This window comes from Aythya ferina (assembly GCF_964211825.1).
Source record: "Aythya ferina genome assembly, chromosome: 2".
Classification (NCBI taxonomy): domain Eukaryota; kingdom Metazoa; phylum Chordata; class Aves; order Anseriformes; family Anatidae; genus Aythya; species Aythya ferina.
This window is the reverse complement of record NC_140297.1, coordinates 110,653,972-110,681,132: the sequence shown is the minus strand read 5'-3', so window position 1 is coordinate 110,681,132 and position 27,161 is coordinate 110,653,972. Positions and strand designations below refer to the sequence as shown.

At 37.8% G+C, this 27,161-nt stretch overlaps 1 long non-coding RNA gene across 1 annotated transcript; it reads left to right on the top strand.

The window, feature by feature from the left end:
- The first annotated feature begins 702 nt into the window (after positions 1-702).
- On the top strand, positions 703-25,740 carry LOC311432779. The gene is made up of 3 exons (XR_014690323.1): positions 703-876; positions 1,427-1,580; positions 25,469-25,740. It is a non-coding gene; the product is annotated as an uncharacterized lncRNA (long non-coding RNA).
- Positions 25,741-27,161: the final 1,421 nt, after the last annotated feature.

Genomic DNA, 27,161 nt, shown 5'->3' with positions numbered 1-27,161 from the left:
ACAATCCTAACTTTGCATATAAAAAGATGGGCTCTGAGCTCCCATCATCACCCTGGAGTGAAATCTTAGGGTTATGACTCATATTTCCGTGCAAACATGAACTCAGTGCTTGGTATCAGTCAAAAAGCAATTCAAAATTTTGAAAATATGAGGAAAAAAGCTGAGACTAAGACTGAGAACACCATTATTGTGACTCAGAATAAATCCACTTGTAGCTCAAATGTTATGTCCCTCTTTCCAAGGAGAATAGAGCAGAAATTGAAAAAGTCTAGGGCTGGGCAGCGAAGATGAAAAGGTGGTGCACATAATCTTTCTATATTTCAGTAAGGCCTTCCCTCTCAGAATCCTGAGCAAATTGTCCAGCTGTGAGATAAACACATTCGTGCCACTCTGGGTAATGAACTGGCTCAGTGACAGAGCTCTAAGGTTGTATGTAGTAAATAGGGCTACAGTAAACGAGGTTCATGGACACCAGGACTTAATTCTAGGGCCAGTCCTGTTCAACATTTGTATCAATGGTCTGGATGTGGAGTGCACCCTCAGCACGTTTGCTGATGATACTGAACTGGAAGGTGCTGTTAACTCCCTGAAAGGATGAGAGATCTTGTAGCGGAATCTAGATAGGTTGCAGCTGGGTGATTAGCAATGGTATAAAGCTCAGCAAAGGAAAATGCCAGGTGCTGCACCTGGGACAGAGTAATGCTGGACACAGGCACAGACCAGGAGACAAGCAGCTGGAGAGCAGCTCTGCAGAAAGAGGCCTGGGGGTGCTGGTGGCAACAGCTCAGCACCAGCCAACAGCGTGCCCTGGCAGCCAAGAGAGTAAAATGCATTTTGGAGAGCATTAAACACAGTGTCGCCCGACAGTCAAAAGAGGTGATTTTCCTGTTATATTTACTATTGGTGCAGCCTCACCTTGAGTATTGTGTGCAGTTCTGGGCTCTGCAATATAAAGAGGGATGTTAAAGTCCTTGAAAGTGTCCAGAGGAGGGCAACAAAGTTGCTAAAAGGGCTGGAAGGCATGTCCTGTGGGGAGAGGCTGAACACATTTGGGTTGTCTAGTGTGGAGCCAGGAAGGCCAAGAGGTGACCTCATGGCTCTCTGCAACTTCCTGGGGAGGGGAAGTGGAGAGGGAGGTGCCAGCCTTTTCTCCCTGGTCACTGGTGACAGGATGTGTGGGAATGGCATGCTATCCCATGCCAATTCCAAGCCACGGGTGACTCGATAAAGTGGGATTCTTCAATCTGTGGGAGAGATGAATGTGGGGAAGAAATTTATAACAAAGGTCTACAAAATGTGGAGAAACATAGAAAGGGCAGAGAGGAATCTGTCGTTCATTATCTCCTTCTGAGTGGAAACAGAAGAGTGTGATCTGGTCATAGGAGCCACAATCAAGATTATCACCATGAGTTTGCTCTTCATTCAGAGGGCAAGAGACCTGTGGAATTCTGCCGTGGAGGATGCTAGAGGTTTCTATGCGTCTCTGAGGAGACTCGACAAATTCATGAAAGGGAAATCAGTGGAGAAGTATTGCAATTGTAGAAGACACAGCTAGCTCAGCACACTTCTGAGCAAAGAATGTAAGAATGGGAGACAATTGGGGTCGGGGGGAGAGGGTTCAGGATACACTTAGTCTGCTCTTACACCCAAACGCTCTCTTAAGGCACTTGTGGGGAAAAAGCGCAGTGGGCTAGATGGAACTATGGGCTTACCCAATACAACCACTTCCAGAGTTTTCCTCTAAGGATCTTGGCTTAAAGTGATTTGCATCTGAATTCTAGGTTTTTGGTTGGGCACATTGTTTTTCAAAATCCTCAGGTTTTCAGGGAATATTCCCTCTCCTCCAAGCCTCAGTCTGTTGAATGTTACATTGCATGATCAGTTTCAAAGGAAAGAAATGTATAAAAGATCAAAATACTTCAAATGATTCTTTTTTAAAGTTCCTGTCTGTCAAGTAGTGTTTGACCCCTCTCTGCTGGATTATTCATTTTATGTCAGCATTATATTAGAAATTTACTTTTTAGTGTACAAACCCAAGATTATCAAAAATTAAAATGTACTAGTTTAGGTCTCACTTTTTATTCTGAAGTTCTTTTTCCAATGTACTGTAATAAAGCAACACAATAAGCCTAAAACCCAGAAAAGGAAATGCATACATTAGCTGTTGTCTGACAGTATAGAGGAACGTTTTGTATGATGATGTCTCTGTCTGTGTTTTTAATACCCTAATCATATCCTGGTCTCTCATCCACGTCACTCCGTGGCTAAAATGACTGGTATATGCCTGAGGTCACATAAAGCACCTTGAAGAGCTGCATCAGAGTGTAAGGTTCCTGGCTCTGGGTACCCTGCTCAGATCAGGCACTGGCAATGTCTGCAATATCTTAAATGCCAGGACTGTTTGTGGTCCACATTTAGTTTGGCAAAGTAAGTAGCAGCCAGGCTTCTTTTTATGGAAGCATATTGCTGTGTAGGAAAATCCCCACAAAACAGGTGACTGATCCTTTCTTGGTACAGAGGCAACTAAAAATAGCATGTTTTTTTCTCCTTTATTTTTTCCCCCCTCAAATAGTATCTTTAGATGTAAGTTCTTTGTGAACCAGGAAAAATCTACTGGTTTAACGCATTGGTCTGTTTTTAAGAAACTTGTGTGTAAAAAGCTTTTTGGGTTCCTAGTGGTTCTGGCTGTGGTTGTTGTGATCTACATATCCTCTGTGTTTGGCAGTTTTTCTGGAGAGACTGCAGTCTTCAAATCAGCTGAAGTGTGGAAAACACAGGAACTCAGGCTGAATTATAGGCAACTTAGGTGGGGAAATTGTTTTTAAAAGAAATACTTTCAGAACAACCACGTAGATTAATTCGATATTGTACAGCATAATACTGTTTTCAGCTGCTGCATGGCTGATACTTAAGTGTGTTCAATGTTCACATATTCATTCATTTTAAAATCACTAACCTTTCCATTGTTTTAGTTTGAAAACTTCTTCAATAGATTTTGCCTTTTTGTTTAAGCATTTCCAGTTAGGCCAGGATCCTTGGCCCCTCCAGCTTCTCCATCATTTACATGACTGATTCGGGCAGACAAATTTCTGTCCGTAGTTTGGGACTACAAAGCCATCCAACAATGGCATGTTGGTCACCAAACAATAGCCAGTTTGTCCAGCAGCTAGAACTTGGCTTTAATTAGCCCTGAAATCCCCCTCTGTCAGAAGACATTATATTCTGTTACATTAAATGTTTGCTTTGTGACCAGTTAACATGTGTATAGGCATATGTATTTGTACAGCTGAAATTCTGATCACTATTTTTCACTTGAATCTTTGATACACATTTGGGGTTACAGTACCCAGAACATTATTTTTGTGTATAACTCTGTCTTGTACAGGACCCTGCAATCATTCTCTTGCTTGTATCTAACACATTTTCTGTAAAGCTCACATTCGGCCACTGCAATAAATGTGTGCATCCCAAAAATCAGATCTGTATTTTAAGTGGACTCTGCCTAGTGGGAGGCGCATCTGTGCTAGCTCTGTGTCTGAGGAGGTGGCAAAAGGAAGCACCAACACTTGTGCTCCAGGAGTTTGTGAAGTGTTGGCATATCAGGTTCTGGGTTAATGACATAATTTTTTCTACTATTTGCTATGTGAAACAGTATGCAATACACATGTAGGAGCAAGTATGACCTGGGGAGGAAACTAAAACAAAGACAACCATGGAACTTGTGTTTTGAACCCATTTTCTAATGCTTTTTTTCCCTCCACTTTTTGTAAAGTGGAATACAGACTTGAAGGAATTCAGTTTGTGATAGCTATGCTTATTATTATCTCATATACCTTTTAAGGAAAGGTAGAATTGTTTTTCTAGTTACATTATGGGGAAAATATATTAGAGTACTCTGATGACTACGTTAAAGGGGAAAGATTAATGTTGATTTCTGTTCTCCATCACCCATGAGAAACACTATGAACTTGTATGGTAGCCACATAAGGAATATTGAAAATTCTTCATTTATAACCCCTTTCAATTTAGGATGCAAGTATACATGGTGAAGTGGAAGGGGTGACTCACAGAGGGACATGATTATTTTTCACCCCCTGACATGAATTCTTATTTATTCCAGGCAATGAACATGGCAGGAAGTAACCACTATTCATTTCACATCTCTGTATGTACCTCCGTGTAATCTGTCAGAGTGGAAAGAACATATGACATTTAAAAGAAAAAAAAAAAAGTGGAATAAAAGAAAATATTCTCAAAGGAGAGTATAGCATTTTTTAATGAATGTTTTATTAAAATATAGTGAGCTGCAACTGAAAAGGCTAAACAGCTGGTTGTGAAATTTGCTTGTATTGGCTTAAGAGGTCTGTTTATGGCCCAGCTTGTCCATGGCTTTCTGTTGCTGTACTAACGAGATCTTACCTCTGTGTGCCTTCATGTTCAATATGCGGAATGATAAAAACATTTCTTTCTTCTACTTGACTTACAAGATCTTTGGAGTAGTGATAGAGTTTGTATCTGGCCATGTATGCATACAGTCTGGTGCCTTTGGGTGTTATAATTAGAATACTGTTCCTGGTGCCAGAAGGAAAACCATTCAGTAGGAATAAGAATACTAATATAAACAGTATATTACTATACAAAAGAATGTTTCCTAAACCCTAGGAAAAACTCCTAGGTGCTCCTTAACAAGCTCTTTGTAATGAAGAATCACTTGGCAGCCTGGGTTCCTTTAATGGACTTTACGAAGTACAGTAAGCCTCACCATCTGCTGCACCCTCTAATTACCAGTGAGGAAAGGACACTTTTCCCTCCTGCACCACACAAAGAGATATGATTTAGATGTGTATGTTACTTATCCAATGTAACATACATCTGTTGTGTTCTCATATTTTAGACACAAATCTGGGAGGAGGCACAAATAGCCTTGCCTGAGAATGTACATCCTTTTTGTTGTACTGGCACACACGTAGTCTTACTATTGGGTAAACCTTCTGCAATTTCTTTTCCCATTTTTTTTTCCTCTGTGTAAGTAATTTTGCTCATGATCTGCCCCTGTGCTTATGTGTGAAGTAACAAGTGTGGGTTGAGATGTTATTTTACAGACTTTAGGTTACTTCAGAAAAAACAAGTCAGCCCTGGAAAGTCTTTAGCCTTCTTTTGAGAGACAGTGCCTAGAGAGAACAAGTGAGAGGCAAAATAAATCACAGCCCTTTTCAGAGATTTTCCCTTTTCTCTGACCTCTCTGTGACTACAGAAGGGAAGAAAATCTCTTGCAGTCTTGTAAGTTGAGAAAAAGTGACAAGAGGTTTGGCCCGGTTCTGCCTCCCTCTCCTATGTGTGCAGAGAGGTTGCTGGGTCAGGGCAAAAAAAAAAAAAAAAAAAAAAAAAGGCAGCACAAGGAAGGACACTGATGCCTGCCCATCATCCCCCACCTGACCTATCTTGTTGAAAAAGCTGGGAGTAGCTATGGGAAAGCAGCAAATTTTTGCCAGGAGCTGAGGGTGACAGCAAGGAGTCATCACTGTGACCTCCATGAGAAGTGGTGCCGTCTCCTACAACCAAAGCTAGAATCACAGAGCAGGCCTGAATGCAGAGGCAGCCAAGATACCCACTAGTCACCAGGTGGGTCCATAGTGATGCAGCAGATCCAGAGGCAAGTTAGAGGTCCAGACCGACCAGTACCTGGCTGGGCACAGGTGCAGCTACAATTAAATTCAAGCAGGGACCACAGGTGAGGACCTGAGCTTAAACACAGGTTGGGAGTGATGGTAGTGGACACTCCCACAGAAGCCTCTCCCAAGGCTCTTTTCACAGCAGCCCCCTGCAAGGCTGCACAGCTGCTCTATGTTAGAACTGGCCTTGGCCACAGACAGCCTAATGCTTAGGGTTTGGAGGGTCATGGGGCTGTGGTCAAGGCCCTGGAGAAGTGAATGTGGGTTTTCTCTGCTAATCTTTTGGTGGAACAAACTTATAGAAATGCAGCAGAACCCCAAGGAGGATTCTTGTGAAACTGTGGGGGAAGTATATTGTTATTCATTGGAAAGAAAAATGTGAATGGAGCTGAAAGAGGGTGTGAATATGTCTCTATTTCCTCTGACTCAAGTCGTATTAATGCTGGAGAAGAAGCTGTTCTGTGTTGCTGAATATGTTTTCATTGTCAAGGGCACATTGCTGCAAGTATGTTCCCACATCAAAGTCCAAACACATCTGAATTATAAACTTCTAAAAAATGGAATACACCTGTTGAACTTCAGTCTGGGTTGATTTCAGTCTGGGGGATGATGAGAGAGACCTGATCTTACTGGCACCATGGCTATAGCACTTCACCAAGGCAAACATTAGCTGCCATATCAAGAACTGTAGCTTGCTGGCAAACAAGAACAGATGTGTTAAAGACATTCAGTCATGATTCAAAGATTGCAGGAGTCTTATGATGCAAAGGCAATCAGCTTCAGAGAACACACACTGCTTAGATAAGATAAAATTAAGACCAAATAAATTTATGAACACAGCAAGCTTTAGGAACATTCCTAATCCTGATTGTTCCTTTGGCTTGCATAGCTTTCCATGGTAAGGGCAAGGGGTCTTCTTTATGTCTGCTTACTGTCTGTGTATGAACGTATTTTGCTTTCAAATCCCAAGGAATTACAGATCCTTAACTCCCATCAGTAAAACATATCTTACATTTTCTTTTGTGGTATTACTCTTCCTCACGTCAGAATCTGAGAAGCTGACTATAGTCAAAGATGCAATGTTGCAAAATCTTACTTCCAGTGGAGTATCAGGCTTTGCTGTTTGCAGTGTGGTAATGCAGAGTAAGGTCTCTCTGCACCTGCAGTCTGAAAAATCCAAATATTAGCTGCTGATATAAATGTTCAGAAAAGCCTCCTTGCTTTGATGGTAAGCAAGCAGCAGTTGGCATGGCTGTATGAGACAACTCCTCATGGGTTGGCACAAAAAATGTATTTTCCTAAATAAATGTGCATGCAAAAAGGAACCCGATCTCTGGACTAGTAACCTGTGAGCTTTGGGACTGAGGGTAGTCAGTGGTACTGCAGGTATGTGAACAACTTGTGACTCAATTTAGTGGTTAATTTTTTTTTTTTTTTTTTCTTTTTTAGGAAAAAAGCTCCTTTGGGCAGGCCTGATATTTGTTTCTTGTTTATTCACTTATTTATTTATTTAGTTTTTTTGGTAAAACAAACAATAGACCTGAAAAATATTTTTATGTTAACCTGTACTCTTTTCTTTAACCTGTTTTAATAAAAATATTATTTTGAAGTCAAGTAGCTTTCCAAATCTCCTTTTTTCTTCATTTAATTTGACACTGAAGGACTGAGTTATTCTGTTCATTAAAAAAAATAAAAAAGATGAAAATATGAATACCATTATGGCACATAGGATCAAAATAGAAAATGCCAGGGCTTGCTGGAGTTAATATAAACAGGAGAGAGAAAGATAGCAAAAATCATTCTAAAAATGCATTACTAGGAAAAGGAAGTACTGAGCAACTCCCAGTGAGAAGACAAAACTATTATTGGATATTGGGAAAACTGGAGTGTTTAAGTGCCGTTTTTGCTTCATTTTCACTAACCAGGATAAATGTGGCCAGATGGCTAACACAATGAACATCGGTGACAGATGGGTAAGTGCTCTAACTAGCGTCAGAAAAAAACAGGTTAGAGATGCTTGTGAATTGGCAGGGCCTGATGAAACTCACCCTGGAATACTTAACGAGATAGCTGAGACTGTCCCTGCTTCTTCAAGATGAGGTTCCAGAAGATGGGAAGGGAAAACAATAATCATGTTTTCTAAAGAGAAAATAGAAGAAGAAGCAGAGAAGCAAAAGGGGAGATGGGGGATAAAGAGAATCATTGAGCAATCAATGTAACTTCTGAACCCAGAGAAATACAAATTAGCAATCCGTTTATCAAGAACAGAAAGCATCTCTTGAAAAGAATAAACCATAACAACCCAACCTGATTATCTCTTGAGACATCATGGAATAGAGAATAGAGAGGCAGTTATAAATAGCATGTCTTTGATAAAGCTTTTGATATTGCCTTAGATGACAGTTTCCAAAATAGCCAAGAAACATAGCCTAGAGATATTTACTGCAAAGCAGCTGTGTGGCTGGTTGGGAAACACACATTCATGGTAGTTACCAGCAGCTCATGACAAAATTGAGACAATGGACCTTAATGGGGTTTTCCAAGGCATTAGTCCTGGATCTGGATATATGCAATGTGTTCATCTGTGGTCTGATCAATGAAACAGAGAATACTCATATTAACAGCAGATCTTCAATATCTAGAACGTAGTTAGGAGACATGGGGCTGGAAAGATCTGGACTTAATCCATGCCCCTTCAGTAAAGTGTACCGAGGTGTCTGCTACCTTTTTTGACAGAAAAATGTAATCTGCTCCTGAAAGTCTCTGGTGAAGGAGGCTCCATAATCTCTCCAAACAATTAAGTACAGTGTTTCACTATACTTACTGTTAAAAAAATTTCCCAAATGTCTCACCTAGGAGTTTACTGCAGCTAAAGCTTATTGCTTCTTGATTTATCCAGAAGATAAATGTAGGCCATTTTCTGTCCTTGCAGCGATTTTTCATATGTTAGAGGATGATGCAGAGCTGCAACTGAGCCGGTTGTTTTTTTATATTTTATATAGTTGATTACTCCTGCGTAAGTGCAGAATGTTGTATTCCTTCCCATCAAATGCCATCCTATTTCTTTTTCCAGCCAATGTCTCCAAGTTGTCAATATCAGTTTCGATCAGTTCTGGTTTTAATGTTTTTGGTTTTCTGGCATTGTATTTCAGTCTTTTCCCTAGTGTCATATATCATTGCAAAAACTTATAAAACAATATAATAAATGTTATACTGGCACATATGAAAATGAAAATCATATGTAGCTCAAACACAGCAACACTTTTACTCAGCTTACCACCTAAGCTGGGGTGATGCACTTCAAGTGAGGCCTGGACTAGTAGCAGAGAATCTGGGGAGGATAAATGAGAAAGATCAGAGGTCTTATCTTGGATGTTTATAGGTGTTGTGGTTTAACCCTTACAAACAGCCAAGTGTCACACAGCCACTTGCTCACTCTCCCCAAGTGGAATGAGGGAGAGAATCGGAAAAGTAAAAATGTGAGAACTCATGGGTTGAGATAAGGACAGTTTAAAAAGCAAAAAATAAAAAAAATAAATCAAAAGTCATGTGTGCAAGCAAAGCAAAAACTGGAATTCATTTGCTGCACTTCCAGGAGAGCAGGACTCATTATGTTTCTTGGGAAGACAAACACCATCACTCCAAATGTTCCCCACTTCCTCTTTCTTTCAAAGCTCTCTCAGCTTTCATTGCTGAGCATGATGTTATATGTTATGGGATATCCCTTTGGTCAGTCTGGGCCAGCTGTCCTGGCTGTGTCTCCTCCCAGTACCCTCAGCCTCCTCCTGGCAGGGCAGCATGAAAAGTAGAAAAGTTCTTGGCTCTGTGTGAGCACCACTCTGCAACAACTAAAAGATTAGTGTGTTATCACCGCTACTTTCATCAAAAATCCAAATAGCATCATACATGCCTGTATAAGAAAATTAACTCTATCCCAGCCAGAGCCATGACAGGAGGAACTGAAGCTGTTAAATATGGAAAGCAGCAGACTTAGAGGAGAGCACCTTCAAGCATGCAGAAGTCTGTGCCAACAGCAAGGTAATGGGCTGTGTTCTCAGTCTGTTGGGAATAGGTCAGAAGCAATGAGCTCTAACTGCAAAAGGAATATTGAGGTTAGGTATCAGGAAGTATTTTTTGTTGGAAAGTGCAACCAAGCACAGGCATAGATGTGCTGAGGGAGGCTGTGAAATCTCTATTAACAGTGACATTAAGAACAGTGAGAGTAATATCTTCTGAGGACAGTCTAACAAGGATCTTCTATTGTGTAGGAGTATAATCTGTGATCCTTAGAGCTCCAAATAAATTTTTTTTAACAAAATGGCTAAGAATTTAAGATATATTTTTTTTTCCACCATACATCTTCCTGATTTTGGTCTTAATTCAGAAAGAGGGATGGATTTAGTGAATTTTAGTAACACTTGGGAAAAAAAGAAACCCAAATCTAGTCAAGACTTAAATCTATGCTATCCTTGGCTTAAAGAAATAAACTACAGATTAGTATTGTATCTTTTGTCTGATAGTATGGGAAATAAACAACATGATCCTAGGCACTAGTGTGACTTCTGTCCCAGAGCGTAGCCTGAGCTGGACAGATTTCATCTCTCAAATGAACATGAAACTGATATGTGTTCTGTTTTTGATATGTGTTATGTTTTTGATATGTTTATGTGTTTTGAAAGAATAAATGTGGCCTTCAGAAGTATTTGGGTCACTTACTGTCTCTTTTATACCATACCTGGTCTACCAAAGCTATTACACCAGTCAGTAAGACAGAGTTTTTTATATCAATGAATGTCTTAAAAAAGCTTAAATGAATTGTAATGAATACTTTAATACTGGCACCAGCTAAAAGCATAATACTAGCTAAGATAACACCCACACCCACATGTAGGCTCTTCAAGCATCTTTTCTATAGTTTAAGTAGTCTCATAACTTAAATATTTTGGTGGTTATTTTTACATTAGGAATAAAACAAACATTTGTAGAGTAGTAATGTTGTATTTTGGTGTTAAAAGTAGGTCTCAGTATGCATGAGAAACAGCTGCTCTTCCTGAATGGAAAAATGATATATTTGTTCCAATGGGTGAAACATCCTTCTAGTAACTGAGCACACATCAGTGTGAACAGCACTCCTGCCTTAATATGACCAGCACAGTTTCGCATTATAAACAGTTGATTTAGAAAAATGTGATGAGATCTAAGTTGACAACAAAAACATCAAGTACCATAGGGAAATAGTATTACATAGCTTTTGCATTTTCTTGCTTTCCTTCTTTTTACAACATGCTGTTTGTTTGCACCAAATAAGTCGTTCAAAATGAAATTTCAAAGCTCTTACAAATGATGTGCACACCTCTTCTACAACAGTTAGTTGAATTTTCCATCTTTTTTTTTCCTTTGTTTTACTTGAACAAATACACAAACAAAATATGCAGCACGACAAGATTTAAACCTATGCTTTAAACCTTTAAAAATACAATTCCAGAGGCTTTTTGAAAGGGATCAAACTCTGAAAGTGATGTTCAGATCCTATTTTTCCCTATTTTCCTAATCATAAGTTGGACTATAAAGCTGGGAGAACAATTTATCTAAAAACTTAAGCACTCTCTCATACATAAATATTTTTCTTCTTTCAGAATGCAAATCTTCCTTGCTTCACTGGTATATGACTTGTGAGGCACAGGGAAAGTTGTCTGCATGACTAGAAACTGAGGTTTGTCTCCAGATTTTGTAAAACTAAAATCTTGTTTTTAGATACTCTGACACTAAAATACAGAACATATGAGCTAGTGTATCTATAGGATATATCTATATGAAATCTTATAGGGTGAACAGCAGCTAAGTCCTGATCTGCTGTTCAGCAAGAACTATACAAGAACTATACAAGAGCAAGATGCTGCTAGTAGGGAACAAAGAAGAACATGTTTGTTTGTTCATTTATCTAATAGACAATTTGAGCTGTAAAGTTTGTAAAGTTTAACATGCAGCTTGAATTTGCCAACTTGAATGAAATCTCCATAAGTTTCATGTTCCCTTCTTTGTGATCTCATTCTTTTCTCAAAATACTTAGCAATTAATTATTAATATTCAGATATTATACTTTAGAGTTCTCTTGATTCTAAAGGAACTAGTTTTTAATAGTCTTTGTTAATGATTTCAGCTATAAATTTTTTTTTATTTGAACCTTTTGTACTCCAAACTTATTTAATAAATGATATTAACATCTTTGTAGAATATTATTAAATGAAATTATTATTATTATTATTATTACCTTGATACTGACTGGTTATGCTTTTGTCTGCAAAATTGGCTTTAGGGAATTTCAGAAAAGTAATGGTAGGTCTCAGTTATAGCCAAGTCTTCCTAACAATGTGAGGGGAAATATTTGTAGTTCTCATTAGTGTATTTAAAAGGAACAAAATCCCTTTATGCTCCTGCTTGAATGTTTGTAAGGATTTGCAGCAACTTAAACAAATGAATAAGCTGTTGAGTGGCTGATAGAAAGAAATCATTACAGTTCATGTTGCAAATGAGCCCACCTATCAGGGGAGCTCTGCAGGAAATTGCCCTCAATTTTCATATAGGAAAAAGAGTAGCAGGTGACTCATGAGAAAGTTCTTTTCTGAGTCTGCTATCTTGTTTCATGGCAGGGGTAAGAACTAAGTAGAGACTTGTGAAGAATTATGCAGTGAATTATAAGTGGAAAATGAGAAACTTGAATTTCATTGCAGTGATGAGAAAAACTCCTTGGAATATTTTTAAAAGGAGCTCAGTGTGAGCCAAAGAGCAGGTAATGGTCCTGATATCAATGATGCTATCTAAATATACTGAAAAAAAAAAAAAAAGATAAGCAATTGAAAAAATGTTGGTAGGTAACTGGCTAAATGAAATAGGTAAATTTTGGACTATCTTATTTTCAGTAAGGCAGGAAAGCAAAGTAGATTTTTAAAATGGATCTGAGAAAATAGTCACAAGAAAAAAATATTGTTATTTTGTATATTTAGATACAAGAAATTTACAAAATCCAGGGTAGTTAAGAATCTTAGGTTATCCTTAGTGGGGTGGTTTTTTTTTTAGGTGGTGGTCTGTTGGATTCATGCACCTAAAAGCATGTGGTGTTTTTTTGTTTTGTTTTGTTTTTAGCTCATTTATCTTTTTTTTTTTTTTTCTCTCCTTTTCTCTCTCTCTCTTTTTTTTTTTTTTTCTCTTTTTCACTATTTTATTCCATTATTGAACTATACAATGTGTTCAGACAGTATATGCTTTCACAGTACATTAATATATCTTAGCAGTTATACTTATAAACAGATGCAAGTGTCTGGCAGGATGGATCATTATTTTGGGGCTCAGATGTTATTAATTAACACCAGGAATGTTGTGAAATAAGCTTGAAATCAGACCTCCCCCCTCCTGATGCAATGTGAATGGTTAAGTACTTTTCCTTTCAAATAATAATAGAAGGAACCCTTTCTCTTACTATACTGTGAAGCAGTATGAATAATCAGTAAGTAATTACTGAAATTGTGTTTGGATGTTGAAAATCCGTAGTAAATCCTGAAAAATGTCACTTTTTTCATTTCAATGTCCCTGATTTTATTTGGCAAAAGGTCACAAGTCTCCAAATGTACTGAACTCTTTTTTATTTATTTTTCCTGGTATTTTTTTTTTTTTTTTTTCTTTTATCTTTCTTTTCATTTTATTTAGAGTTCTGTAGGTAAAGTGGCCTGAAAGAGATGCTCCATTTAGAGGGGTTCTACCAAACTTATAGCACTTCAAATATTCTGTCAATAGATATGGAAGGGGATGCTCTGTATAGACAAGAATGTAGAAACTCTTGTACTGGATCAGGCCAAAGGCACGTTTAGCCCTGTCTGCTAATACTTTGGTGGAAAGGTTCTAAGGAAGGGGTTGAAGGAAACCGTGGGTTCTTCCAGGTTCCAGCTGTCAATGACTGCTTGAACTGCTTTCAAATTATCAAGCAGCCTTGATGGATTTATTTTCCATGAGACTTTTGTAACTCCTTTTTAAGTTTGGTCTCAATGACATCTTTATGCTTCAAATCTGATTCACACACTTTGTTTAAAAATAATTAAGAATAAATGCTTTCTATGTGTGTGTTTGTTTTTGTTTTGATTTAAAATTTCTGCTTGAAAATAGTGCCCTAGATACAAGAGATACAAATAAGGAATCATTTCTCACCCTTCATATTTGGATGTTGTCTCAACGGCTTTCTAAATCAGAGAATACTATTTTAGTTTCTGCTAACACAAACTATTTTTTTCATGTCTTTGATAATTTTAGTTACCTTTGTCTTAATGTTGTGGAAGCTTACTGTATACCCTTTTCAAGATGGGATAACTGGAAATGTACTCAGTATGCAAAATGCATGGCATATAAGTTTGTGTACTGACGTAGTTACATATATAAATGTATATATATATACAAACACACATACCCTCCCCCCCGCCAAAAAAAAAAAAAAATCTGCAGTGACTTGATGCTCTTTCCCATGCAGTAATAACAACTTTAGAGCTCATTGCTGCATAAAGACTTAAGGATGCTTTTCTCAAGGTGCGTTCTTTGTGTTTACTACTCCCGATTGGGATTTTCTGTCTTTGTATGCTGTCTCTCTCATTAATGTTGTCATCTGAATGTGGCATGGAGATGAGAGGAAAGCTCTCTTGGTAAAAGATTTTCAGGACTGTGCAGTCTTCATTGTTCAAGAACAAGGAACAATTAAGGCAGTTCACTGTAGCAGGCCAATTTTACTCACCTTTTCCTGCAGTCTTCTCCTATCAAATGCTACCTGTCAGGAAAGTTTTCAAAGTTCATAAATATCGCCTGATATGGAAGCATCCTATCATGCTGTTTTGTTCCACCTTCCTTTCCTGAGAAGCTGTCTGTCAGAACAACTGCATCTGAATTTGGAAAAACACAAAAATTAACGAGACATCACTGTATGAATGAGGACCTCTTCTGGCTGTTTCCATGAGCTTTCCCCATTAAGAACCACACTGAAAATATCTGGGTCAGAAAAGTGCAGCTGAAGAAAACACTGAGTACAAGAATGATACTATAATAATCTGAGTCCCTGTTGTCACACTTTTTAAATGGATGGGTGAGTGGCCTCTATGATCTGAATATTTAATATGCCTAGTTTTTGAGGCCCCTTGCATTTTACAGCTTGTTTTAACAGCTCATATCTTAGTTTCTTTACTTTCTTTATTGTAATAGCTAATGTAAGGCACTAACTGCAGAATACTTACAGAATTCAGAGACAGTGACCTGTGAAAACCAGCTAACAGTAGCTTGCTTAGAGATAAAAAAAAAAAAAAAAAAAAAAGCAAAGCTTGTGTCTTGTATATTATCTACAGAAAACCATGCTTTATGTGTAAAAACTTATGTATTTTTCCTACTCATTGAATTTCCTGGAATGTTAACACATTATTATAAAACAGTTGTGGAAAGAAAATCACAAAACAGACCAGATTGCCTTTGTCCAAAGCATCTTTTTGGGATACCTTTTTCATATTAGTCCCAGTGCCCAATAGACCATGTTAAGTATTGTCCCATTGACTTTATGTGACTAAATCATTCTATTCCCTCTAAATAAACTATTTATGAAAGTTAGAGAGGCAGAATTTTGCCCTTTATTTATCCCCTTAGTCCCTCCCCGAAGTCAAACGTATGTCTGCATCATTCTGAAATTATTAGCACAATTTAGTTGGACACTTCTATACTGACCCAGTGACAGATGGTAGTATGGGAGTATGGTTTTTGAATGTCTTACAAGGCCTGTGTAGGTGAAGTAACCTGCATTTAAGGAGATCCATTTCTGAAACTCCTGAGTTTTCACCCTGAGTGTGAGTATTTTTTGATGAGTTACTGTTGTTCTTTTCCTTCTGGCTAGAGATTGATTAGTATACTGAATACTTCTCCTTTATGAAAGTTCAGAGTATGCATTTCATTTCAAAGAGTGAATCACACAGAACATAATTTTCTTGGTTTACTGCCTATTATTATAGTTTGCTATTGGCACTGTCAGAGCACCCAAAGCCTCAACTAGATTCAACTTTGTGCTGGGCACCATACAGATGTTATTAAAAGAAGTTTCTTGTCTGGAACGAGACAATGAGGTCACTCAATATAATGAATGATGGAAGAGAATGGTAGTGATATTTTTGTTCTATTTATTCTTTAGCATGCTTCTTAAAAATTATTGCATATGACAAGGGTCAACATACTCCATCAACATAAATTTCAGTAAAAAATGCAAGTAATGGAGTCTGTTTCTGAATAGCAAGTATTAACAATTGTCCAAATGAATCCATGGTAGCAAGCAATCAGCTATAAGTCATTAGCTCCTTCTTTAATTACAGAGAAGCCAAGACTGTGGATTCAGTTTGTAGCTCACAAAGAAGAAAATGTTCTTCAGCTGAGCCTTCCAGCATTAGTTGCTGAAAGACTTCAGCTTCTAGAAAATATCCCTACTTCTGCCTTTCACATTCTGCTGCTTTTCCCTTATGAATGGGATTTCTGTATAGACCCTGACAGTAGAGGATGGGGAAGAGTCCATTCAGCTTGGATTTAGATAGATAGGATGGGAAGCTGATAGACAGAAAGTCTTGGAGAAATCAACCCAGAATTTTGTTTGTTTGTTTCTCCTGGACTCATTACTGCAAACATAAGTTTGCTAACTAGGTATGCCACACATGACAAAGCATTTTTTCCTTGGAACAGATTATTGCACCTATTAGATTGTCTATATTTTACCATTCCATTTCTTGAAAGTTTGTGTGTGTGTGTTCCCATATTCAGGCACATGTGCATGAGTGCGAGTCTATATCTTGGCAAAGATACTCAAAGATGAGATGCAACTTGAACAGCTGCAAAGTCTCTGAACAACAGAATTATTCATAGCACATAAAGGAAGAAAACCTCTTGAAAATGGTTCAAGCATAATTATGGGAGGATCAAACTTTAATTTTTGATTTGAATGAACCAACTCCTGAAGGAGTATGTAAGTTGGGAACACTGGGATAATGGTGTTATTTCAAAGTCCTTTTGCATTTAAATTAGTAAGCAGAATGCAGCAAAAATATTGAGATCTGTGTGCAAAATTTATCTGTTTGCTTTCTTTCTGATGGTGTAAAATTAGGAATCCTATGTCATGGCCAGATAAACATGTAGTATTATATAGGATAACATTGTATGCCTACAGTCTTCAATGTAGAAAGGTCTGAAATCATGTGGATGGTTCAACTATGTCTATTTTGCTTAGAGCTACAGAATTGCTTACATATCTTAATGACACACTAATTCAGAGATCATCCTTTTTGGCATAGGGATTAAGCCAGAGGGTGTACTTTAATCCTGAGAAGACTATATCTGAATCTAATGCTCTTGCTTTGGTTTTGTGTAGTCAGTTTTTTTTGCATGTGCCCAATGCTACTTATAGTTTAAAAGATTATGTGGAACTAAAGAATATAAATCTCCAAGCACAGAGGTCAAACATTTAAAAAGGAAGATTACCGTGTGCTTTCCTCCCATGTTATTGCAAGTAAAAACAGTTACCAACTTGCTCACAGGTTACTCTGTTGTCCACAACTGTACTGCTTGCTTTCTCTGCATCTACTAGCAAGTGGCAATACTCAGAACAAAATAACACTTATGAATATATTTTATTCATAGGGAATTCACATGTTCAATTTTGGTATGCCTCAGGCAGCCAGCTGGAGTGTAAAGTGAGTATCCTGTGGCTTTCCCCTAACACCTGTTGTTGCAGATAGCAGCATGCCTTAATGGCAGGCTCTTTCCCAGTGACACCAGTTAGTGATATTCATGGTTCCACTTTTCTTTCTCCCCACAGATTTCCTATTAATTTAGACCAGGTCATATGCAGAGTGAAATACTGATTCAACCATGAAACCAGTCTTGCCTTTAGAAATATGTTGGGTATGGGTGAGCGCATGTGACACTGCCAGACACACCATTCTGCAGTGACTGAGAGAGAGGGGGAGTCATGCAGAGCTGAGAGATGTTACATAGCCCCTTTGTATTCACAGTGCCATTAGAGAACAAAACCTACAAAGCACCTGACAAATTCATCAGCTAGAATTTCTTATATCAAAGCAAGATGTATGTTCTTGCTTGGTGTAAAATTAGATTGTATAACTCTTTGCTACAGCATTTTTAGGAGGTAAAAGTGTAAGCACATTAAAAAAGAAAGAGCAAATATTACGTCTGTCAGTAGTTATATCTTTATTTATTTATTGCATAGTGATATAGTTGTGACTACTTTTGGTTCGGGAAGTTCTTGAAACCAATTGCTAGATGCAGAGAAGGTGTTAAGTGGAATGATGCCTCTGTTTTACCTAATTTTTAAATAAACCTCTGAGGTATACATACTAGAGGATGAAATTCAGAGACAGTCCTTCTAAGACAAGCCCTTTCCTCCAGTACCTTAATTGATTTTACTGTATTACCTGCTACTGAAGATTTCAGATCACTTTTATGTGCTGGCTGAAAAATGAAGTTTCACCTGAAGCTTTGAGCCATTCTTGTGTAGATGTCCAGTGATGTCTGGGGGTAAGTTCCAGTCACTCGTTCAATCTAATGTTAAATGCAAGTCAGATTTCTCACTATTCCCCTGAGGTAGGATAGTTGGCAATATGGACCTGTGGGGTAAACCTGTTCTGCCTTGTTCGAGACCATGACTAACAACACAGAGGTCTGAATACTCTCATCTGGTTTGCCTGTTTTAAGATTTTTTTTTTTTTCCTTTCTGTTAGTAGTGATTTAGTGGGCTTATGGGTGGAGGGGATAATACAGACATTATCCATTACTTAAAAAAGTAATTATTCACAATGTTTTAAAATGCATTGTCACTGGGGAGTAATAACAGAATAGTAGTTTAATTTGGGCTGGAAGGTACCTCTGAGTATCAACTGTGCAGACATCAACTTGTCCTGCCTAAAGCATACAACTTGCCCTGCCTAAAGCAACTTACAGCAAGTTGCTCAGGTCTATGCTTTGAATGTCTTTAAGGACAGAGATTCCACAGCTTTTCTAGGCAACGTGTACCAGCATTTGTCCAACATTATGATACTTTTTTTTTTCTTTTTTTAATATTGTAACTGGAATTTTCCTTTTACAAATCATTGTTGTTGCTTTTTGTCCTGTCCTTGTGTGCCTTTAAGAATCTGTCTCTGTCTTCTCTATACTGTTGCATTAGGCATTTATAGACAGCAACAAGGTCTCCCTTGCCCTTCATTTCTTAAGGCTGAGCAGAATCAGATCTGTCAGCCTCTAGTTACAGGTTTTGTGCTCCAGCTACCAGATGTGCACCACCTAGATGGCTCTCTGTTCTACTTTCTCCTGCATTTCATGTCTTTTTAATCATACTGCAAGGTGGGCACAGTGCTCAGACATCATTGTACAACGATCAAGAACATCACTTCCACGGACCTGCTGGCTGCATACCTTCTATAGAAAGGTTTGCAGTTGTGCCACAAGAGCAAAACTGCTGACCCATGTTCAGCTTGTTGCCCATGCAGCCTTCAACTCCTTTTAGGTAAGGTTTCTTTTTAGCCAGTTAATTCCCTGTCTGAAGTGTTGCATGGACTTATTATTCCTCTAGGTCATGATGTTGAACTTCCCAATTTTGCCATCAGCCTGCCTCTTCAGCCTGTCAAGGTACCTATGAATAGCAGCCCTGAGCTCCATGGCTAATGCTGCAATGTACAAAAAGGGTCAGATAAGGAAAATAGATCAAATATCTGACATCTTTTAAAGAATAAAGCAAAAAGGTATACTGGTGTGTTTTTGTGTGGGGAGAGTAAGAACAACTTTTTAACACTGGATTGCACTGAGGGACCACTGAATATGCCAGTATACCCTACAGCACAAATAAAGCCATGTTTCAGTCATGAAGAGCTCTTTAAGAGCATGATTCTCTTAGTGAGATACTTATGACTGTCCCATGTCTCACACTCCCCGAGGTATGTAAATATACAATAGTCAAAGCACAGATAAGATGTTTCCAATACCTTACTACATGCAAAGTTAGGAGCATGATTCAGAAACTCAGCAGATGCTGTGACTCAAGTAACTGCTGATGTACTTGGCAGCATGTGTGTATGTACAAACACTAGCAAGTACATTTTCATTTCAGTGTACGTGGAAATTAGGCATGCAATTCTTGTTGCCTACCAAATAACTGTATCCTTCTCTATGCACTAGCCAGGAACTGCCAAGACTCATGAGCTCAGCAGAGGAAAATACCTGTTATGATTGCCATTATAATGTCATATATGTATTCTCTAGGTCTTAATAAGTAGAATAAGAAATAATTTACCTGCAAAGCTGCACCTCTCTGAAAAATGAATCATGTACAACCATGTAATGCTGGCTGTAGTGGGTCAGAATGAGGTCCATTGGCTTAATTATGTTGTCTCTGGTAGCAAGCAGATAAGAAACTCAACATAGCCTGTTCAGCAAGTTTCTTTCTCCATGCTTCTGGTCAGGATTCTCCTCTTGAAGTACAGGAATTCTTAACATCTACAACCATCAGTGACAATGAATTCCTCAGCTTGATTTCACCTTGTTTATGAAGAACCACATCTCTCTTTTTTAATTTAATTTAATTTATTTTTTTCTGGTCCTTCTAGCTTCATTTGAATTTTCTTTGTTCAAGAAGCAACAGTGAGTTACCAGACTACTTCAGAGAAACAGAAGCGATCACAGTCTATGTTTTCTGCTTCATCTTTTCTTTTGTCCTCCCTGGTGCTCTTGATCAGCCCGCTTACAACAGAGCTATGGGAATTGGGAGCTTCTGCTCCAACAAGTTTTGTTTTGTATTTCTATCTGAATTCTTTTGTACTAGTTGGCAAAGTGAGCAGATTATACATAGCAGTGGCCAGAACACAGAGAAGAAAAGTATGTGCAATCAGAAATGTTTTAATTTGTTGTGTTGGCAGGCTAAAAACACACCCACACAGGGCCACAAGAAGGCGGAGGAGCAGTCTCATGATTCAATACCAAAACAATTTCTGTGTTCACTTAGGTTCCTGTTACATACCCTCAGAAATGGGAACATCACATACAGAGTGTTGTGTTGCCGTGGCAATGTGACACAGGTAGGACTCAAGTGACAGCGTGTGTTGTGGACACTTAACATGGGGGTCAGCTAACCCAGCTGATAAGTTCATGTAACTTCTTCAGGGAAGCAAGACAGCAAATGCAGAATGAGGGCTGTCATAGAAGCTATGAGTTTGCTGCTATTTTGGGTGCATTTAAGTCACTGGAATAGCTTTGTTTTGTTTCTTGTTGGCAGTTTTGTGGAACTCTGATGCAAAAACCTACTCTTTGGTTTGCTGTATTTTCCAGGGCTTTGCTAGTTACTGCAAAGGTATGGCTAAATTAACATATGCTCTTTTTTTTTTTTTTTTTTTTCTTTTTTTTTTTTTTTTTCCCATTTTTGGGGCTGTTTCCTACAATCATTGTACAAAATTAGACACTTATCTTATTTTTATGTGATGGTAAGAAACTTTTCTGGGATGTGGGCTATTTAAAAATGATGAAATGTGTCCAGAGGTCTGGTATCCACCAGCAACACTGAAAAAGGAGCAGTTCTGAGACACCAGTGTTATTAGAGCATTCATACCATGGAACACATAAAATTGTATTAAACCTAATGGACGACACATTTTTGACTAAAAGGCTGGTATGTTTTGATAAGAAAAGATGGCATAATAATAACTGGATACTGAAGTTTGAAACTAAAAAAAAAAAATACAGGCCTAGTAATTTGGAATAACATAAGGCACAAATGCTTTATGAAATGACAATGTATATTATTTGGGTTCAATAGATCTTTCTGTCAAAGAGGTATAATTCACAAAGTTCTCTGATGTAGATTTAAAAGAAAATAATCTGATCGTGTGCTGAAACACTTGCTACACACATTTGAAAGACAACAAGATTAGATAGATAAGTGAGGCTAATATGTATTCTAAAGCATCATCCACTCATGAAGCAAAACAGGATGGCCTCCAGGGGCATCTGCCTTAGAGTCTAACAAACTCATTGGTGCATATATCAAAAGTCACAGTTCTTGATTCGGTAGACAAAGGACTATGCTGAGTTACATATCACTGCAAAGACTCTTGATGTGGAAGATCAGAAGGTCAGAAACTTTGGGTCAGAGCACCGAGAACTCAGGCAGTGTTCCAATGTCCCTGTTTCAAAGGGAGTTGTGTTTGAGAGCCTGGACCCTGACTATAAAGAGGGGAAAAACATAGTATGCGTTTGTTGTAGCCGGAGAAGATCAGATAACACTGGTCATTGGGTTTTGAAAACTTGTACCACACAAAGAGAAAGGAGAGAAAAACAGAGATTTTATCTGCAAAACTAGTGCTTTTGAAGTATTAACTGAGTCATTCAGTGTCCTGGGAGCAAGTGGCATGAAGAGCATCAGGAGGAATGTCAGATTAAACATGATGTACTGATGAAGGCATGAATAGTATTTTATCTGAAGCACTGACAAGATGTAGTTGAGGGTATCCTAGCCTAGTATTTTCCTTTTGACTTTTCCTCTGATCTTTCATTTTGCCTGTTCTGGTAGAGCTTTTTCTTCTGTGTAATGCTTCAGGAAGGGAAGGGAAAAGCAGGTTGGAGACGCTACTCAGGTTTCAAAAACTGTTAACAATGTTATGTTTAATGCTGGTTTAAGTGGGAGGGTAAACTCTGTTCACTGTTCTAGCTTCTTCTTCCCAAAATGTAAGTCTCTAGGAGTAAGTCTCAGCTAATGTGAATAACTGTGTGGGTATTCCTGTGTTTTAGCCATTTGAATCATTGGCCTAGTAAACAATGGTTTGTTGCTTGAGACGCTCTATTCTTCTCACCTTTCAACCAGAGTCAAATATAATATATGAATTTGTGATCATCTCTGAAAAAACAATAAAAGTGTGAGCAGAAAAATGTTATTAAAATCCCTTTGTTTAGCTTTTGCAGAATGGTTTGTATGAGACAATACAGATTAAATGCTACCTTTGAAAAAAACGAATGCAATGCACATCAACTGAACGAACATCACTATGCTCTCTTTTATTAAAAACCCTAGCAGTCATAAGGAAGGCTGACAGTATAGTAAAGTTATTATGCACCTGCACAAGTAATATATGTATTGCCTCTTTCAGTATATTAGCTTTGTGCTGCTGCCAGTTGTTAAGGCATTTTGGAAAGTAAAAATATGTGTGGAAAAGTCCATTAGCAGCTTTAAACCAGTGATGCTATGCACCTCGTGAGACAGAAATTTCATCACCTCCAGAGACCAAAGGGGACCTAGCATCCTCCCTGGAGGAAAAGCTTCCTCAGGGAGTACCTGGCTGCTTCACCACTATGGCAAGCAGCCCCTTCCCCTTTGCATATCAGTCTCGTTTCCAGACTGGATTGTGGCCAGATGGACTGTGGGCAAGTGTGCAACCCTGGGGGCACCAGCACAAGGTCAAGGGAGTGTTTTGGCTGTCCTGGGGAATGGAGCACTACCAATGGATCATTAGCAGTAAGGAAATGATCCCCTTCCTGTTACACTGAATCATTCAGTTTGGTAGGCACTTTAGGCTTTAAATCTTAGTTTGTTTTCAACAGAGACTGAAATTTGCTAACCCAAGCACAGCACGCTTGTTTGGCAAACAAGCACGGATATTGCTATTTTGGATAGGAGCTTTAAAACTTCTCCCTACATCATGGGTTTCTTGCAGGAGTTCCTTGGCTTGTATGGAGCTTGATTAGGAAGTTGCAGTGCTTCAAATGTTAACCTGGAAATGTTAACCTGGACACTGGAAAATGGGCAATATGATAAGAAGCTCCCAGGGATATGTGTATGGACTATTGTATTATAGATGCATACTGGGAGGTTATTATTAAGACAAAAATCAGTTCTGCCAGTTTTTTTCTTACTCACTCTTACTAACTATAACACTTAATTCACTAATGCTGGCAGAGAGAGGTGTGTATTTAACCTGACAAGATTCATGGTGAATAGACGAATATGTTTTCATAGTCCATATGCCATTTTTCATAGACATATGAATATGAAAATGCAGATAACAGTGAAGGAATGATGCAGCAGAATATGATGTAATATTTCTATTTTTATGGACTTTGTACACTTTAAGTGAGGATGAATCTATAAAGGCAGCTCAATTTCACTGTCTAAATCTGGCATACAGCTTGCTAAAAGCTATTCAAACTTAGCTCCTACGCTCCTTTTTTTTTTTTGTTCTTCCCACAAAAGAATTGAGCTTTCAGTCTGTTGATAGGTGAATGTTATTTTTCAAATGACTGTTTTTTTTTTTAGAGTATCTTGGAAACAAAACAATAATGTCGGTCAGAAAAGCAAAGAGAAAAGATATATACAAAAACAAGGTCAAAGTGTCTCAGAAATAGAGATATTTCTTGTGATACATTTTTGCTGCAAGTATTATTTTTGAGTATAATCAGAGAATTTAGGGACTTCAGAAGAGTAAAGAAAAAGAACTACATGTTTTTCTGACATACAGACATTCTTTCAAATTTCTCAATATTCAATGATGTAAATTGATTTAGTATTTGTTAATTAAAAGTGTTTTTTTTTTTTTTTTTTTTTTTTCCCTCCCTGCCCTTTGAGGGGCAAAATAAAGGCAAAATAAGTAAAATAAAAAAATAAAAAATAAAGGCAAAATAAAGTAAAGGCAAAATACTTATGCTTCTGGTGAGGCTTTAACAGTTTACTTCATTGTAAGCAGGATTATAAAATTCATTTTAAAGAATGTTTAGCTTCATGTTACTATTTCAGCTTGGCATATGCTTGTAAGCTAGGAAGTGGGCTTGGCTTTGCATCAGGTACTCTTCTTTCATGACAATGTTGTCAGTCAAGAATATTTGCAGAGTTCATGTTTAATATAACTGACAACATGCATTAAGTTTTTACAGTGATGTTAACCACTCAAAGTATATTGAGTATAATATAAAATTGCTGATGAATATAATTTACTTTACAAAAATGTTTGTTCTCTATAAAGATTGGGTGTAAGAACAAAGAGAGGTAAGACTGTTTTTCAAAGAGATCTGAATTCCTTTTCATTATGTCTCTGGCAAGCCAAAATAAATTCTACAGCCATCTCTAAGCTGCTGAACTATATAACAAGGTCAGGTTTTACCTATTAGTTTGAAAGAAAACAAACAAACAAATAAAACCTTCTTGCAGAGAGGAAAAGCAATGTTTTCTGTGATATTTTTATGTGATTACTTAGGCCAATTATTTAATTAGCTTTTTTTCCATCTATACGTGGAAATAATGAATATATATATCTATAAATAAATCTAATGAAAATGCAGACATCAAAAAGGTCTGAAAAGCTCCTGCATCAAAAAACTGACTTAAATGATGCTTTAAAATGCTAACAAAATCAATTTCTTACCAGCTGTGACCAATAGATCTGTAAACTTAAAAGATAGCTAAATGTAGTAGAGAAAAGCACAAAGCTGATGGTAAAATTTGGGTGAAAATGCCAGAGCTGCTGAATGAAATGCTTGCTAATCTAGGTGCTGGGACACCTACACCCCTCCAGTTTGCACAAAGCCTCTTTGAAGGGGCTGCACAGAAATGACTACATGAGTAGAAGCCCATTCTTCTGCTGAACTGTATTTTTTGATGGATAAATCATAACACACGTATTATCATGTTAAAGGAAAATGAATGCTAACTTTTTCTTTTTTAATTTAATATTTTATTTTATTTTTATTTTTTCCAGGGTTACCTCCTGCTGCTGGCAGCACATGCTGAGCTGCTTGGACAGGGGTTCCTTTTGGATGTATCACTCTGTATTCTTATGTTATGGTTAGTTTGGTTTGCTTTACTTTGTAGCCTCTTTAATGATACAGATTCCATGCTGCGCTGAAAGTGTGAGAAGTTTCTGTGGTCAGTTTTAAAGAGAGAAAGAACAGCTCTGTTTTTAATGGTGACATGGCCCATTGCAGTAATGATTGTTTTTATTGCAAACTACTGGAGCTTAAAGACCATTTATGGCTAAAATAGTTAGGCCACTGGTACTATGCAGACAATAAAAGCATTATTGCTCCATTGGTGTCTTTTTACTCTTTGTTAAAAGAAACACTACTCTTTCATTTTCCCCTGAACACTTAAAACATCCCTAATTATATCACTGCTCAAGCTACAACTGCTGCTCCCAACATCACATAAATCTTACACTAAATTGGTTTGTGGCTGAATTGTGAAAGGGATCAATGGATTCATTTGCACCAATTCCCCACTCTGTTATAGAGGATGTGTCTACACATGTGAAGGACAAGATTATCTACGTTGATTCACAACTTCCCAGAGGTCTTAGGAATTGCAATATAGCTAGGATGGAGGGAAAAGGAATGGGAGAATTAAATCAGATGCTCTGTTTGATCTTGCTACTCCTATGATTGTTAAATCTCCAGGATGGAGATGTGATGGAATGAGGGGCTGTGGTGTCTCCAGCATTTTGTTCACAAAAACAATGTCAGCTCCTTGGAGAGAACACCTCACAGTTTTCTACAGCAATGACATATTCCTCTCAAGTACCACAAACAGTCTGCTGCTGAATGAATTGTGGCTACATCTGAACACTGTTTTCATGCAAGACAGCATCCTCAAAAAATGAAATCCTAGCTGTGAACACAAAAATCATGCGTACTTCTGCTGTATTATCTGAGACATGTTCACCCTATTAGCAAAGAGAAGTCCCATGCTCTTCACTAAAGGGAAGTTTTAGAGTATGTAAATAAATTAGACCATAGGGCTGAGACCTTAGATAATAAAACTTTTGCAGTAAAGATATGTACTTTCTGTGTGTTGCATCGTTCAGTACATATGACTCATTTTGAATTATGGTTTTATGAACGTCAGTCTGCCAATATAAAGGCATTGCTTATGCTAGAAACCTGTTTCTGCTTTACCCATGTGATCAGATCTGTGTCAGCTGAATGCTTTTGTGCAGGCAGAGTCTCTGTGGGTACTTTTCCATCAATATAATTTCACCACTTCAACAAAAAACATAACATGGGCTGAATTATGTATTCTTTTCTTGGTGTAACCTTTTTCCATACCAGAATTTTTACCCACAGGGTAATGTTAGCCAAGGGACTCCCACCCTGATCTGATGTTCCTAGCTTGGCAGAATGTTATTACAGAGCTGGGCTTAATAAAAGGAAAAATGTGAAATGCTGTGTAGAAGAATAAAGCTTTTAGCTTCTGACAGGCACCGAGAACCATTTGTTCTTGGGTATGTTTAACTCTACAACAGGTTGCTCCATCTAGGGCTCTGCTGAAAGGATTGTTTTATAAGATTACATTTTATGTTTACAAGGATGATTTTAGTTTGTGAGTCAGAGGGAAAAAAATAAATCAAGCTTTGGCATAATGACAACACTGTTGATTATATGTACTGCTCTCTAAAA